This window comes from Lepeophtheirus salmonis, chromosome 12, assembly GCF_016086655.4.
Source record: "Lepeophtheirus salmonis chromosome 12, UVic_Lsal_1.4, whole genome shotgun sequence".
Taxonomy (NCBI): domain Eukaryota; kingdom Metazoa; phylum Arthropoda; class Copepoda; order Siphonostomatoida; family Caligidae; genus Lepeophtheirus; species Lepeophtheirus salmonis.
Window position 1 is genome coordinate 500483 of NC_052142.2, and position 15725 is coordinate 516207.

The window sequence follows — 15725 nt, forward strand, 5'->3', positions numbered from 1 at the left end:
GGTTACGATTGCCCTTCTTTATAACGTATTGTATATGCATCTTAAATTTCAAATCTCAAGAGATGTAGATTCCTAAGTCCAAGTAATACTCTACCACCTTAAGAATTGGGTGGATGAACTCTTTTTTGGAGAAAAGAAGCAGGACACGTCTATTAATATTTATAGACATTCTCCAAGTTACACTCTAGTTAATAAATTAGGTATAGACATCGTCGACAGAATTTAAATCAGAACATATGATTTTTGTATCATCCGCCTATAAGAATGTGTCTTCTGAAAAATTATCTACCAAGTCATTAATGTAAATGTCAAAGAGCGTGGGTCCAAGTACACTACCCTGTGGAACTGATGAAGTAACTTCACTGGGCTCAGAAAATGTGGAATTGATCATTACACTCTATATGCTATTCGTCAGCCAGGAACTAAGCCACTGTAACAACCGACCCTTAATAACGATGTTAGACAATTTAAAGAGAAGTTCCCCATGAGGGACTTTGTCGAATACCTTGCTGAAATCAAAGTATATAACAACACAGTCAAGGTGATAGTTACGGTGACTAACTATAACATCCCAGAAATAAATTAGATTCGATACACACGACATATTAGGACGGAATCCGTGTTGCCTACTAGAAATAAGTTTATAACTCTCAAGGAATGATTGTAGCTTCCGGTTAACGATCTGCTCCATTATTTTACCGACATGGCTTGTAAGGGATATGAGTCTGTAATTACAAGGATCAAGAGGATCTCCCTTCTTAAAGATTGGGGCTACATTGGCTATTTTCCAATCATTTGGTACATATCCACTTTCAAAAGAAAGATTAAAGAGCATAGATAGAGGGAAGGCAACACTATTAACAACTCTTTTCAAGAAGAAGGCGTTAATTCTGGCAGGTCCAGTGGAGAAAGAGAAACGGATTTTTGCAATTACACTACGAACTTCTTCAGGAGAAAAGAAACATTCAGAGAGGGACAGGGTCCCAGGAATCATATTAATAGAACCAGCAGGTACTTGATTCAAATGGGGATGATAGACTGATGAAAATATATGTTAAAACAAGAAGCTGTGCCAACATCATCTGAGTACACCTTCATTATTTTGTTCGAACCAATTTTGTTGTTACCAGAACCAACTCTCTTCCTTTTGATATATGAGTAAAGAGGTTTCATATTAGAGTGAGAAAGTTTAGATAGTAGCTCAATCTCATTTTTAATCCTATTTATTCGAATAAACTTATAAGATAATATATAGTTCAAGACATTCATAATATGTATTGTTATGCAATTATTTCATTAAACTAAAGTATTTTAAAACTAATATTTTATTCAAATAGAACCAACAAAATTTAAGGTCCTGAATTTAATTTCACAATTCGACAATAGAAAAATATCTTTCATGGCCATTTGTATGATGCTGTTAACTTCGTTGATTAAATTTTTTCCGCTGAAATTGAAAAATTTAAATGCAGTTTGGAAAACGTCGTCTTAAAAATTATGATTTTCCTTGTAGAGTCCCATCAGCTTCTGTTCCATAACACTTTCCACCAATAAACTTGATGCGTTTAAATTCTAGAAGAATATCAAAATTTATTGTTACTTTCTATGTTCTGAAGGAAGTTTCTGAAACCTTAACTTGAGATATGTGCTTGTCCAGGAGGATATCCCTGTATTTAAATTTATAACTCCAGACAATTTTCTGAAAAGCTTGACATAAAAACAGCTATCACGTAAAATTCTTCTTTATAGATAAATACAATATTTTTCCCATCCCATAAACATTATTTAAAACTTCATTGAGTACCTTTTCTTCTATTTATGTTTTGATATAATGTTCAACTGTACAGCTATAAAATTTATTTATCTTTGAAAATTATCTTCTTGATTTTCAATGGTATTCAGATTTGTTATTAACTATTCAATCTTTGATTAAAATAATTTTTCTAAATGAAAAATAGTTTCGATTTTCTCAGATTGACAAATATATTTCAAATTTATTTTCAGCTATAGCTGTGTCATGATTACATATAGTCGCAGAGACTGCCAAGGAAGATTTCACCCCATATGTTACAGAAGGTTTGACCTCCTAAAATTATTTGTGACCTCGAACATTGATTTTTTTTTTTGCCAGTCTAACCTCCCCTACTAGGTTTGGCCTCAAGACCATCCTAAAAATAGTCTATGGACGGTTTTTTAACCATAAGGTACCTGGACAAAACTTACGCTAGTGTTAGTAATATGTCAAGACATCATAAAAACCAAGACTCAAAAAAAAAAAAAAAAAAAATGGTCAGAAACTTGAGGCTAGCCCCCCCCATACACACACATGGTAGACCCAAAAACCGTAAAATTTACATTCTTTTCAGCCCATAAGGTACATGGATAAAACTTGTATCAATCTATAGTACTAAGTCAGTACTTCATAAAAAACCAAGACTATGCCTGCAAAAATTAAATCACAAGTATCGTCATCTTCGTGAGCATGCACTAAGAGCAAAAACACAAACGAAATAGAATTTGATTAATGACATTCTCTAAACAATGTTATCCATTCAGTTTTTTTTTTTATTATAATACCATGGGATAGTACTATATATTGATGCAAGTTTTGTTTATGTACTTTATGGGATGAAATAAACGTAAATTCAACATTTTTGGGAGACTCCCAAACTAATAACCTAAATTTTAATTTATCAAATATTAGAAGAGCTTGATAAATTTGTGGAACTGTTCCATTTATAAAGCAAAAAAGCGGACTATCTCCGTTTTTTATAAGATGAGTATATGCGGATAAACAACTACTATCGTTTTTTTTTAAATATCTAATAAGGATGCTATTTTATTTATCTTATAATAAGTGACTTATGCTTTTAGTTACGATTTTCTTCATTTTAAAAATATGCAAAGATTATAAGAAAAAAAGACCAATGATCGTTTGAATTGGCTTGGAATTACTTAATTTGTTACATTATAGGCAAACTTGAATCAGTACTTCGCGCAACTTGACTTTATTTTTAGTAGTATTGCTAGAACACAATAAAATATACATGGAACTGCATCTTTCTTTAACATACGGTGAGGGATAATCTGTTTGTTCAATCGTAAATATTTAATCCGTCCCTAATCTTTCAATAAGTATAATAATAGAAACTTTATTATTGTTACATTTTTTCAAAGTTAACAAAAATATAATTAAAAGAGAAATAAGAAAATATTAATAGGAAAGAAATCATATTATTAGATGATGTCTTGGTATAACCTTGTTTCAACTATGAAGGAGAGTTTCACTTTTAATAAGTAGCCTTTAACCATTGACTCATTGCCTGAATAACCAAATCTACACTTCGAAGAACAATATGTAGGATGGATTGTTGTCAAATAATTAGGAATACTAAATTCCAATCTAATAATAATTAAATCCGCCATTTTAATTCCTTTCAGAGACAATTTCTTCTTTTTTACTAGTAGCTAGTCTATAGAAATATTTTTCCACGCACAACAGTAGCCAGCAAAAAAAAGTAGAAAGTCCCCCCTTTTATATGTTCCACGCCAGGGGTCACCAAACTTATTTTAGTGTGGGCCTGTAAATGAAAGAATGATGAGTACGTTTTTGTTTTGTTTTAATTCTTTTTTGTAACCGGTAACAGTAACAGATTCATTTTCAACAAAATTTGTCGCGAAGAAGTCTTTTAGAGTTTCTAAACAAAATTTCATGGACTCATAATTTTCAGAGTGTAATGTTCCAGAAAACTTTTGCTGGATGTTTTGCTTCATTTTGACGACGAAGATTGTACTCTTTCAAAACTGCAACACTTTTGCTGCATATTATGCAACTAGCTTTCTGGTCCTTTGATTCTACAAAAAAATACTTTACTCCCGACTCTTAATTGAAAACGTGACACTCGGTGTCCACTTTGCTTCTTTCTTTTTTGGTAGACATAATGAAGAATGAAGGAAACAGGATCTGAAAATGTAAGAACGGGAGAGATACATAATTGTGGGATACCCAAGCAGTGATTGAGAAAATGAATGTAGCTCCTGCAGATCCTACATTTGTTCTGAATATATCATTCTTGAACAAGAAAAATATACTCTATAGTTATTTAAAAGATAATACGCATAAAATATACTACAACAATAGAAAATAGATATAGCAATCAATATCTTCTAATTTTCCAAACAACATATTCAAATTTAATTTAGATCACCTAGTCGCATATTCAAGTACCGTTGGCAGGCCATATGAACTTACGTCGAGGGTTGGATCTGGCCCACAGATCGAAGTTTGGTTACCCCTGTTCCAGACTAACAAGTATATTTTTCTTTTCTTCACCCTTAGGAACACATACCCTCCCAGTTAGAACTCAACGGACAGAAGGGGCACTTAGATGATGTAGAGCTTGTTTTTTCTTCGTTCCTGATTGGGTGAAAATTTTCAAATGCCACATAATCCTATTCAAAAGTTATTTGCGGTGTTTTATTTAGTGAGATCAAAATTAATTTAAATATTTAGCATGACTATAATATATTTTCATAGTGACCATGTGTGTGAAGTGTATTGTAAAATTTGATATGTTAGGAATAAAAGTATCAAGGCTTCTCATCGATAAAAATATTTAGATGTCGAAAAGACATGAACAGAAGGAGGTTGTGAATCAATGCCATCAAACGTTGGTATTGCACTCCCACCAATAATTATTTATATATTTATTAAATAAAATTTGAATTAATAATTAGATTTTACTTAGGTATATAAAATTTAAAGAATAAATTCCTTTCACTTTTAACTTTGACTTTATTCTTAAATCTTAACTTTTTATGTAAATTTTTAAATAAACATGATAAAAGGATATATTAGCTAGTATTTTATTAAAAATAACAAAAGGATATCTTAAACCATGAAAAAAGAACAACTATCAGTCGGTGCAACAGGTAAATGAATAGGTTTCTAAGTCATAAGCATTTGTAAACATAAAAACGGAAACGAAATTCAATATGATAAGACTCAAAATATGAAGAAGGTTTTGGAGAAGAGCAGCTTAAATGGCTTGAGGTTTAATTAAATTACCTACAAGGTACATTGAATGGAGGAAATAAACATAAGTTCCACTTTGTATCAAACAAGGACATCAACAGAAATTACTCTATTTTCTATCCTCAATTCTTCGCTCAGTTGATCAAGGACTTACCTTATTAACTCACCAAAAGCTCATCAGTATTACTATAGGTAGTGATGAAAATCCCGCCTACAATGGGGATGTTTAAAAAAAAGCCCAAAAATCAACATGATAACCCCGACAATTTGAAGAATGTTTTGGAGGAGAAAAAGGAATGAAGTTTCATTAGATCAGCTACAATCAGCTGTGACAGGGGAGAAAGAAGATAAGGTAATAAACAAGGACATTTGCTAGAATTACTACGATATCGGTGGATTGCGGTATCCTTTGGGCCTTTTGTAAGTGGCAAAACTGTTAAATGTGACTACTGTTTGAGCCCCATATACTAATTAAGCAGTGAGGTACAGTGAGGTATTTATGTTATATGTTATTCTGAAAACAAAAACTTGAGAGGAAAACAACGTGGTTTTCACCTTAAGTTTAAAAAATATTTTTCATAAGGATGTAGGAATTGTTAAAAAAGTATTGTGATTTCATTTTTGTGCTAAGTGAAGTGGGTGGGTGATAGTAAATTCGTTCTTTGCTTTGCTTGAAGTGGAATCCTGAGGATTCTTCTGGGATCCTCAAAGTTCCTTTAAAGGTTTAGAGCTATTGTAAGAAAGTTCCGTTAAATTTCTTACTAAAAATATGTATAAATCGACGGAGGAAAATTTGTTTGCCTCTAGTTACCTACGAGCTCTGAAGAAGAATTTAGCTACTAAAGCCAATAGGTGTAGGTTAATTGTTGATTTGACTTCATCAAAGAATGATCAATACCCAGGCAGACCTTCCAATTTAGAAGTAGGGGATACTATTTTTGGTATCCTTACGTTAGAACAGGTTAATATACAGAGAGTGCATATATCTACTTTCTTTTTTATTGAAAAAAAGAAAGCAAAAATGAGCAAATATATGATGACATACAGAAAATAATGAAAAAAGATTCTTTGTTCACTCGCCATTTGACATTGGACATTGCCAAAGACTTGGTGATTTCATAGATTTCAGAAAAAGAAATGAGTCAAAAGTTTGAAATTGAACCAAATCCTTACAAGCAATTAAAAAATGTGTTGCCTAGGAACGACATATGTGTAAAAAGGTAAATACACTTATTATTGACATCAAAAGTATAACAGAATCCAAATCCGTTCTGAAACTATTTATAATAATTTCCAGAGTATAGTTGAATGCTGCAGGAATTATTTTCCTAAATCTAAAAAAGTAGAGTCTTGCTCTGTGTTATCGTATGAAAATATTTTAAATGGTCTCATTTTTATAAATATAATAAAGCATCTGGCCCCGACAACATTAAAGGGAAATTTTTTAGCCTATGTTCCGATGCCATAGACACTTTTGAAATTTGGGGGGAAGATGGAACTTAAAGGAAAACTTCCTCCAGCACTAACTCGTGAAAAAATTTCATGGATTCCTAAGAAGGGTGTTGGAACGAGCTTAGGTCATTGGAGACCTTTAACTATATTAAACAAAGCCTATCAAATATTGGCTGGTGTCTTGGCTGGGCAAATAGAACCGATTTTAAATAAACGTTTATGAACGGAGCAAAAATGTTTTTTAAGAAGGAGACGTATCTCAGATATTTCCAGGCATATTCAGACTGCAATAAAGGAAAGGAAAGAAAGCAAGAAGTTTGGAGCTATAATAGCAGTGGATTTCTGTAAAGCATTTGACTCCACCCATAACAATTTTATCTTAAAAGCTGTTAAGAAATATCTCCCAAGACGATTCTTTAATCCAATTCTAGCTCTTCTTTATAACGGATCCTCCACATTTTCCATAGACGTACATAATAGTAACCCTATCTTGTTGGGGGAAAGTGGTCGATGGGGATGCCCGTTTCTCCATTACTTTTTGTTGCTGCTATGGAGAAAATGAGTCTTGTACTGTTACGGAAGTATGGGGGATTTGACATTGGTTTTGCTGGAAAGAAACAACTGTTGGATCTATATGCTGACGATATCACTCTTATGGTGGAAGTAAATTCTGTTGGTCATATAAATGAGAGAATCGAGCCTCTACTAGCTTTTTTTTAAACAGATTTTACCCTTAGATCTTTGATCTCGTTTGATTCCTTCAACTAACGTAGCTTCGTGCAGAGGATAAATATATTAGGCATTGAGTAGCAGAGTAATGGAGCTTCAGATACTAATTGTAACATTCTGCTCTTGCAAGCACAAAAATGGCGTAAAACCTGGAGAACACTAAGGCTTCAGAAAAGAGTTGACTTATACAATACTAAACTAATATTTCAAATGATATACGTCACAGCCGCACTCTCATCGATGGGAGAGAGTGCTATCGAGCAATAATAATACGGGCTTAATACTTTATTTAGTCGTAAATATCTTCCAGCACTGAAAAGGCTTCACTTGCAGTTAGGTGGAGGCTTGTCCTTATTGGAAAATATGTTACCTAGAATATACATAAAAGTTTTTGTTGATATCATTACTAAACCTATGGTGAAATGGAGGAATTCTATTTACGAATAGCATGTTTTTAAGTTTCATATGTTAGGTAAAGATCTCTCGAATGAAATTATTTACTACTTTTTAAAGGAATGGGGGCCGATCCAGAGAACCATATGGAAATTATCACCTCTTTATGATTAAAATAATATCGTCGATATAGTGCATAAAAACTAAAAAAAAGATACCCTTCTATAAAAATCTTTCATCGGCAAAAATATTAGAAAAGACTGGCATTGAAAATAACACTATAATTATTAATGACACTCATAGAAATTATATTTTTAATACCAGAAGATTTATTTTCCCTCTGAAGCGATCAGCTCTAAAACACGTGCCTCTCACTCCATGGTATATGAATTTGTAATCAAGGAATAAGGAATATTCCAAGATTAAAATAATCTGGAGCTTTTATAAAAATGTTATGCCTTTCTCCATCTTGCGGAAGTGAGTGCGGATTCTCTAGTGGGGATCAATGATCAATAAAGGCATACATAGTATTTGGCATGCCATCTAGAACATTTTACAGTACAGAAGAAAAAGTTATTAGTGCTAATATTATAAATGTCTAAGCATTTTTTTAGCCAATATAATATAATAAAGGAACCAATTGGCACCCCTCACATTAGAACAAATATTATATCTGCTGCAGTAAGGTGTACTGCATTTTAACTGAAGATACCGAACCTAACGAACGATTTATTGTGAAGGTACGCGTTTGGATTGATAAAATACTTCCCATCATCTTCTGCTAGGCACTTGAAAATGTTAAAACATATTATCAACTATTACAAGAAGCATGTTGTGAAGTCGGAGGTTCTGGAATAGTTTATTTTATTTTATTGTTTACTTGACTATTTTAATAATTTGGTTTTTTTTTTTTTTTGTTTGGAATTCTTTTTAACGTATGAAATAGGATTAAATGATTAGTACATGATAGGCCATACCAAGAAATTTAGGTCTTTAAATAGGAAGTTAATTTTAAACTATGATGTTTATTTACGTATGCATATATTACGCAAATTTTCAGTTTGTATTTATCTATTTATATAAAAACCTTCCTGTAGGGGAAAAAAAAGTTAAATGTGACTACTGTTTGAGCTCCATATACTAATTAAACATTGAGGTACAGTGTGGTAATTATGTTATCTGTTATTCTGAAAACAATATAAAACATCAGTTTTTTCAATCCATTAATTTAAATTTTATTCTTCGAAAGTTTGGTAGAAGATTCCAGTGTCATCTTGTTTGAAAGCTAAGTATTGTGTGATCAGATGTAATGATCACGTATTTATTATCAATTTTTACTGAGATTGACCAAAACCGGAAGAACTTCATGAATCCATTATGTTTGAAAATAGAAATTTGGATGAGTCTTGCATTTGTAGAAAGTGTCAGATTCACTATGAAAATGTTGCTTATGCTTGAAATATCTCATTTATATCCACTATCTGTCACGTCTTTGACTATCGTTTCCCATAATTGGAGTAAGGCTCCTTGATGAGTCTCCTCTTGATTGAATTACCGATTCATGATAACTACAATACTACAGATAAATATTTGAATCGATAAATTTCCAGGGAATTGCCAAAAAATTATTGGGAATCGATAAGTGTATTTGCTCAAAATTCATTCAATTCTATATCCAATAATTCCCAGGAATCAAGACTAGTAATTGTATTCTTGAGAGCTTGTTGATAAAACAATGAAGTCCAAGTGGACTTGGTTATTGAATTTTGAAGGTATTTTATTAAGATACCGCATTTGTTGAACTGGCATTCATAACAACTTTTAACAAAATTTGCAACTAGATTTGAGTCGTTTTCTATGAAAAATATTGATGGTTATTTTTTTTTGTTTTTTTTTCTTCAGCGATGGTAAATGTGGGCACCTAGTAATGCGTTATCATGGTATATTTTTAAAATTTGATTATTGAGGAAAGAAGAAGCAACAATAACCTGGTTGCTTCAATGTTCTTTATACATTAGTATGCGACTGAAAAGAAAGAAAATATTGATATACTTGCAATCGATATTTTCGTTGAATAGTCCTTCTCTGTTGTTGATTACTTTTTCTACACATAGAATCCTTTAACTTATTCTTTTTTATGTCGTTAGAATCTATGTTTATTTTTCCATGTTCAATGATTGATATATCATATGTGCCTATATCTTCAATAAGATTTTTGGAAAGGTAGTCAGGGTCACTCATTTCGTATCTCTTCATGTAATGAGTTGAGAAGTTGTATGCTATTGTTTTGTCTTGTAGCCGCTGGTACTGTTTTGACTCTGATTTTATTTGTAGTGATGGAGATGGGCTTGTGATCTATAAAGACTTTAAATGTCTTTTGCCAGTACAAATAATTATGAAAATATTCTATGTGAAATATGATCGTTGTTTTTTCTATAATTAAGGTGCTATAATTTTTCTAAGATTTAATGCTTGCCTTTGACGGATATCAGATGAAATAAAGTTTATTGTTCTTGTGTTGATATAAGACTGCTTCAAGACCGGATTGTTCTAAGTTATTATCTATTACGGCATAATTGTAAAGTTCAGATGCCAGTTCTGGATTTGGTAATGAAAATGCTGGGGCAGAGATAAGCTAGAGCCATAAGGATTCGAATGCTTCTTGTGCTGTTCTTTTGTATACGTCCTTTTGTGTATCCACAAATTTTCTTTTTTGAGATTTGATAACAGAGCTTCTACTTAGGCGAAATCTTTTATGGTGATGCAAAACAAATTCGAATGGGGACGCCGGTCAAAAAAATGTTATTTCTATTGATAGAAGTGGAAGATTTGTTTCCTTATTCATTGAGCCTCATTTTTTATTAATTCCTATTTAATGAATATGATCTTGGAAGTTTTCGTTAGACCCATTTTAGCCCAAAAAAAGCTTTGTATTTTTCTTGAAAATACACTTACAATATAAGCTTTTATGCTAGATTCTTAAGATAGAAAACGAGGTAACTGAATTTACAATAGCTACAGCTCTGTAAAAGATCTGGTAGCTTTTTAGAAATTGTATAGTCTAGAGTCATGGATTTTCTTGAATTTGAAAGTAATTAAGATGTTTTCGCTAATGCATGAAATGGAAACACCTTAGTCGAATAGGATTTTTAGTGGTTGTCTTAATCTGTTCACTATCTTATGAGGTATGGTGCTGGCTTGCAATTAATTGATGTTGATGAAGATAAGTAAGGGAGGGGTAGCCATGCCTTCACTCCTTTATGCAAATCCTTATCTCAATACCACGTAGAGGAGGTTGGAATTATTTTTCACCTGGATTATTTTTCACATCTAACTAAGAGATATTCTGCCAAATTCGATTCTTCTCTACTTACATTTAGAGATTGGATAAGCTCTTTTGAGCCCATCTCCTTATTTGGATAAGCACTCTCTTAATTATAGATAACTTCGAGGATAATTGAATAACTTCATCTATAAACGAAGTATAACAGGTTTGTGCTTCATGAACCATAGCTTTATGACTTTCAGCAGCCATGGCATTGTCCTAAGTAAAATATAATAAGAAGTCAGGCTCTGTTATTTCTGACTTAAAATCAGAGACTCCACATTGCTGTTTTGGATATTTATTACGGCTTTCCAAGAGAAACTGCTTCGTTAATCCTGTCACAAGTATTGACAATTATTTTTTATTATTATTCAATGTTCTTCTTCTCTTCACTTTTTTTATATTCTTTCTTTTGTATTATAATTAAGGGTGATAATTTTGGTAAGAATACAAAAGCGTGCGAGGAGAAAAGAAGAATTACTTATGGCATCATTGATTAAATAATACACATCTTCTTCTATCAATCATGAACGTTATCATTCCCGCCTTTATTATTCAATATTAATATAATAATATTAGATGGGGATAGTCGATAGAGAACTGAATAAAATGCCTAAAATAACGTCGCCTTCTGTCTGGATTTCTGAAAATGGAGGCCTAGGAATTTGGAAAATACTTACCGGATGAGAAACAGATGGTTTGTCGGATTTGTCGATATAAATGTGCCTTTAGTCCCCTGTCTAGAATTACACGCCACTCATTATCCTCATCTCATAACTAGAGTATGGATATTCATCTATAAAATCAATTTAACGATGAATACATCAAGTCAGACTTTAACTCTGATTTCACAAGGATGCTTATTGTATGTAATATAACCTTATCCATTGCTAATCATCTACGTTCAAAAAATTTATGGAGAAATACAAGGGTAAACATATCCCTTCCCGAGGAACCATCATTAAATTAATGGAGGATGTTGTTACTGATGTCATTTATAGAAATACATATAAAATGTTTTGAGTCATCCACACCAAATGACGATCAAGTTATCAGTAAAAGTATTTACGAATATCGAAATGGAACTCTGAATTTTGTACTATCTCACAGTAAGTATTCAATTTTTTTTAAATCTAACCATAAAATATGATTCTATTTTAGCTAAACATATGATGAATTATGATACACAACTCAGTAAAGGGCAAAAACAACTGCTTAAATGGTCACAACAACGGGGGTAGTAGCTTTGGATGGTTTGCAACAAGTTTGTCTGAGACTACTTACTTCGTTTTAAGACTTGGGTATGATAATTAGGTTTTCCAATATTACATAGTCATTAAATATTACTTTTTTATCCCTTAAGGCTTAGCTATGGTTGATGGGCTCCAAGAAATGGTGTTCAGAAAACTCATAAAAGGCAAAAATAACTGTTTAAATGGTCACAACAACGAGGGTAGTTACATCGGGTGTTGCATTATAATTAACAATTGTGTATATCCTTCATGATAATAGTATGTTGTTATATAAGCATACCTTAATAACGGGGGGAAATATTTTTTGATGCTCTTAATAAGGAGTAATATCGCCGGACATTACTACATAATTAGCTTTTGCTCTAAATCTTTAAGATGAATTTATTTCTAACATTTTTTTATTAATATATTTATTGTCTAATTTTATGATTTTGACATTTACTTTATTATTAATAATTAGTTAGATCTCATCGGTAGAGATATATCTATCCTGTGCACAATTGTATATAGCAACTTCCACATGAAGAAGAGGGGTGATTATCTTTTTGATTAAACTCCACGTCTCGCTTGTGTATTGCAACCTAAAGTTATGACATATTTAACTGAATTCCGATGTTAGACCAAGAAAAAATTATCTGGATCAATCTATTATTTCAATATTCTTTATTTATAATTTATTATTATTAATAGTTATATGATTTTAATTGTTTAATTTTGTATATTTAACTTAAATGTTTAATGGTTTATTTTTTAGTATGTAGATTATATTTCATTAAAGCCTTCTTTTTTAAACTTTGAGCTTCAAATATATTTCAAATACTCTACTTCGTCGTTTCATTAGCTATTATTCTGAGAATAAGGTTCATAATGAATTACAATTTCATGGAGTGTGACGTTTTCAAATCTACTGTAACGGATAAAAACGTCAAAGTCAATTATACGTAGTATATCTTCATTAAACATTTTGCTAATAAATACATTCGTTATACCCTCAAAAATCATAATAAAGCAGGCAGATGATAATCACATCAGTATTTTAAACAATGATACCATATGTCTTTTTTTCCCCCTCCTCCTCGCACGCGTTTTTCTCTACAATATTATCAACTATAATTATAATCCAGGCAGCGCTCTAGAGAAGGAGTATGCCCTCTTTTTAATACTTTACAAGTTGCCATACAAAAAATATTGAATAGAAGGAGATAATAACATATATGTAGAGCCAGTGCATATGATCAAAAATTTCTATTATATTTTTTTTATGCCGTCAAAATTTCGTCTTCCCATCTTTTGAAATTAAAAAAATTACTTTAACTGCAAAATTAGACGACATGAAACCTATCTTTCAAAAGGCATGTGTATCAATTATGCGCATAAATTAACTAATCAAGTAATTATCATAAAACATTATGGTAAAAATAACGGAGAATTACAAAGTGACATAGAAAGATTTTCATATAAAATTAAGGGGTGGCAGTAGAAAACCTATTTCTAACGATCAAATAATGCAAATATAGTATCTAATTTCATTAAAGAAGAGTTCTTATAATCGAAAATAATATCTGGTAAGCACATCAGTTTATCCAATAAAACATTTCAAACTGCAATTCACACAGTTAAAGGATTGGCCGAAGACTTATCTCCTACATTTAAAATTTATATTACCCATGAATATTAATTATGACCCCGTTGAAAGGAGATTCAGATGGTATCGTCAACTTGGTGGTAGTAATTACTTTTTAGTTGAAGACATTTTTTAGAGAGTGAAAAAAAAATGGAATCAGATCCTTATTGAAAATTATCATTAGGTCCTTAAGTTAATTAAAATAAATTTTTCGATTCAACTCTTCTTTACAAAATATTGAAAATGATTCATAAACATTTTTGTGAATGATTTCTCAAATATATATCAAAGACTTAGATGAGATTACCAGAATATAAAATGTAATTTATTACATCAGTGGATTTATAGCCTTTAGGATAATGAAATTTATACAACAAAAATATTACGTTGAACTGAAAATGAGCTTATTTATGTCGATGAAATTGGGACAAATTATAACCTAAATTCATTTTTGGATACAATGGATAGAGCTGGACTCAGCACACCAACAGATGTCATGTACTTGACTACAATTCATCCGTATCAAATATTACATTTTAAAAAAAAAATACTATAAAAACACAATATTTACATTTAAGAGTTCAAGACATGTATTTATTTGCTGTTACTGTAAATACTTAAATTAAAAAATAACATTTGTCTTGGATAATGATAGCAAAATGTAAAATAATCCCAAATTGAATAATTTCTTAGATAAAATGAACAGCCAAGATGTTAGAAAAAGAAAGAATTTATGAGATAAAAGTAAGTCTACTAAATTAACTAATAAGATTCGATCATTAAATTCATAAATTTCGATTGAGTTCCTATTAATAAATAAATCAAGTAAATTTATAAATAATCTATTTTTTTCCCTTAATTTTTTCTAAAAGTTTCATATAAATCATACAATTTTATTCATCATGTAGCTATTATAAATATTAACATGACATAACATAAGATCGATTAATAGTTATATTCTCCGATTGATTTCAAGAAATTATTGGCTAATTTGTTTATTATAGAAATATTCAGAAGTTGATGATTAAATCACATCTATATTTGATTAATCTCTTGGTTTATAATATTTTAACAGTTTTTATGAGATTAATTTAGTGTAATACTAAAAGTTATACAATATCACATTCCTCGACATCGTCATAGATGAATATTCATAATCTGGAAGCAGCTCTAACATGACCCAATGACATTTCAAAGTTAAACACTATGGCGTTGATATTAATTGTTATATTTAATAAGTAATGATAAATTATGATAATAATTGAAAAACAACCTACAGAGGAGAATTGATGACTTGCACAATTTTGTAAGTTTGCCCACTGTCAAAGAAAAGAACACTTTATAATTTTAATGGTAGGTTTATCTTGACAGTGAGGGACATTTGATTATATGAGCAAACAAAAGTGTTGGGAGGCAGAAAAATCCCCATCTTCAAGCATGGGGTTAGAAACATTGTGCATAGCGAGTGTTTCCCTGCCAAGGGGAGATGACAACTTCACCACATCGAAGGGAGGATGTACCATCCTCGGGAAAGTCTTGGGTGACAACCTCCTTACCTCAGGGCAGGGAACTGAAAATGGATAAGCCAAAACTTACGACCATATCCAGTCTTCAGACCTCAATCTTATTGAAAATCTTTTGAAGTGGACAAACTTACAAAATCGACAAGAGATCAAATACTTATTTTTCTTCACTGTAGATTTATATTAATAATATAGTGAATACGACCTATTAATTATTATATTCAACCATAGAATGTTAAGAATGGAGTTTTTCTTAACATTTATGAGTCAAAATGATTCTCGTTGAAAGTAATATTCTATTTATTTCAAAAATTTTTGCCCAAATTTTATTAACTAACAATAAATTATAATTATTCTCAATAAAAAAGTCATTAGTTGTGTGGTATTTGAA

The 15725-nt window shown here is 31.1% G+C and overlaps 1 long non-coding RNA gene across 2 annotated transcripts; it reads left to right on the forward strand.

Moving 5' to 3' along the window:
* The first annotated feature begins 11352 nt into the window (after positions 1-11352).
* LOC139906799 (uncharacterized) lies at positions 11353-13011 on the forward strand. Of its 2 annotated transcripts, XR_011782747.1 has the most exons (3): positions 11353-12043; positions 12096-12235; positions 12298-13011. It is a non-coding gene; the product is annotated as an uncharacterized lncRNA (long non-coding RNA). The 2 variants fall into 2 exon arrangements; XR_011782746.1 differs by having other exon boundaries at positions 12096-13011.
* Positions 13012-15725: the final 2714 nt, after the last annotated feature.